The sequence below is a fragment of the Oryx dammah genome, unplaced genomic scaffold (genome assembly GCF_014754425.2).
Source record: "Oryx dammah isolate SB20612 unplaced genomic scaffold, SCBI_Odam_1.1 HiC_scaffold_7, whole genome shotgun sequence".
Taxonomy (NCBI): Eukaryota; Metazoa; Chordata; class Mammalia; order Artiodactyla; family Bovidae; genus Oryx; species Oryx dammah.
In genome coordinates this window covers 24,555,034-24,557,546 of record NW_024070191.1, presented here as the reverse complement: position 1 = coordinate 24,557,546, position 2,513 = coordinate 24,555,034, and the positions used below count along the sequence as shown (strand labels likewise).

The 2,513-nt window shown below is 36.1% G+C and overlaps 1 pseudogene; it reads left to right on the top strand.

The window, feature by feature from the left end:
* Nucleotides 1-1,893: 1,893 nt before the first annotated feature.
* Nucleotides 1,894-2,249, top strand: LOC120865609 (annotated as a pseudogene).
* The last annotated feature ends 264 nt before the right edge of the window (nt 2,250-2,513 follow it).

The window sequence follows — 2,513 nt, the reverse complement described above, 5'->3', positions numbered from 1 at the left end:
GAGACTTGGTTTCATTCCCCCCTCTAAAAATTGATATAATTTTCCAGTAAAACCATTTAGATCTAATCCTTTATGTTTGGGAAATTTATTAATTATTGATTCAATTTCTATAATTAATATAGGGATATTCAAGTTATCTATCCAAGTATGAGTTTTGGCAGACTGTGTCTTCTCAAGGAATTGGTTTATTTCATCTAAGTTATCAAATTTAGGGGCATAGAATGGCTCATAATATTCCTTTCATACTCTTTTAATGTCCATAGGATCAGTAGTGATGGCCCTTCTTTCATTTCTGATATTAGTGATTTCTGACTTCTCTCTTTTTTCTTGGCTAGTCCAGCTAGAGTTTTATCAGTTTTATCGATCTTTTCAAAGAATCAGTTTTCGGTTTTGTTGATATTCTTTGTTGATTTTCTGTTTTCAGCTTCATTCCTCTGCTTTCTAATTCTTATTTATTTGCTTTTGTTTTCTTTGGATTTAGTTTTTCTTCCCCCCTGTCCCCAGTTTCCTAAGGTGGGAGATATCAATCAGTATCAGTCAATATTACTGATTCTAGATCTGTCTTCTTTTCCAATACATGCATTCAACACTATTCAATTCCCTCAGCCACATTTTTTTGTTGCTTACATCAATTTTAATGAGTTGTGTTTTCATACACTCCTGTGTGTTAGTCTGCTTTTTTTTAAAAAAAAAAAAAAGCAAACAATATCTATATTATCATCTCCAATAAACAGATCTTTTTTAGAGATTCTTTAAGGTTAGAAAAGACTTCATGGAGCAAAAGTAATAGACAAATAGGAAAAAGCATCCTACACTAAGTTTTCCTGGACTAATTATTGTGAAAAATGACTCATACATCTTTCTTATACGTATGCCAAAGAGCTCAGACCAAAAACAGCCACTATCTCCACTCCTCTTCATCTTGCCTTTCCTTTTAGAAAAGTGATGACTAACTAAATTTTATGGCCTCAGGGGCGTGCTGGAGACAGCTTGCTCTACAGAGTCCATGGCTAACCCGATGGTATCCTGAAGTTGGCCATGTTGGAAGCAGTTGCACCAGGGAAACTGACGCATAATGGATACTGGGGGTGGGGCCATTGGTTCACGAACATACCAGTGCCAAATTATAAAACCTAGGATTTTCCGCAGCTTTCTACATTCACTGGGCACAAGTAGGAAACACACACTACTGTCTGTGAAAATTAGAGGATCCAAGAGCTTTCAAAAACCATATTCCTCCAGATGCCATGAATACATCAGACCATCTGAGAAGAGGAATTCTTTCAAGCAGCAATGTAAATGTAGCTGGGCAACAGTCCAAAATAGATCTTCTAAGAACACTCAGTCATGTATTCTATAAACATGATGAAAACATTCCTCAACCAACTTTCATAGGGTTAAACTTAAGTGTAGTGATTCATCCAAATGCACAAGCTGAAAGTAACTAAAATTGGAAGCCACAACTTGGATGGTTATTTACTCCATGGTGGTTCAGATCAAAGTCTTTCCCTATGAATCAGTAGCTTCTGCCAGTACCAGAATAAGGGCAATTACCTGACGTTAGGGGTTTGGAAGGACTGGGCAATAACTGAAGAGAAAAGGCTGGAAGAAGGAGAAAGTATTTTCCAATAAAGCTAAAAATAACTTAGGGTCGTATAGTTATTTGAAAGGCACATCTCTAACATTCCATGATTTAAACAAACATAAGGCCCTACAATCTAATTACTGATAGAAAGAATAGAGATCAATAGTCACAACTACAGTGACTATTTTTACTTACTAATAAAAACTATACAAACTATCTCTTTTAATTACTCTGATGTATATTTTACAGACTCATGAATACAGACACATACACACATACACATGTGTGAAAATCTATCTATACCCCTTTCCGGCGGTGACGACCTCCTCACGAGAACATGCCTCTCGCAAAGGATTTTCTTCATCTCTCTCCAGAAGAGAAGAGGAAACACAAGAAGAAGCGCCTGGTGCAGAGCCCCAATTCCTATTTCATGGATGTAAAATGCCCAGGATGCTATAAAATCACCACCGTCTTTAGCCATGCACAAACAGCAGTTTTGTGTGTTGGCTGCTCTACTGTCCTCTGCCAGCCTACAGGAGGAAAGCAAGGCTTACAGAAGGATGCTCTTTCAGACGGAAGCAGCACTAAAAGTACCCTGTATCAAAATGAACAGGAAACCGTCCCAATAAACACGTTTGGATTAAAAAAAAGAAAGAAAAGAAAATCTATCTATAATCCTTCTCTCCAAATTTCCTCTACCTACTACCAATATATAGATTAATAAAAACCAGTAGGGTTATTACTTGTATAGCAGTGATGGTTTAGAAAGCATTTTCACAGACATTATCCCATTCATTTATTATTTGTTACTACTGTAAACATTATTTATATTTATAATAATGTTATGATGTTATATTTATAAACATTATTTATATCCTCATTTTAAGTTGAGGAAACTGAGCCTCTGAGAGAGAAACTGACCTGTCCA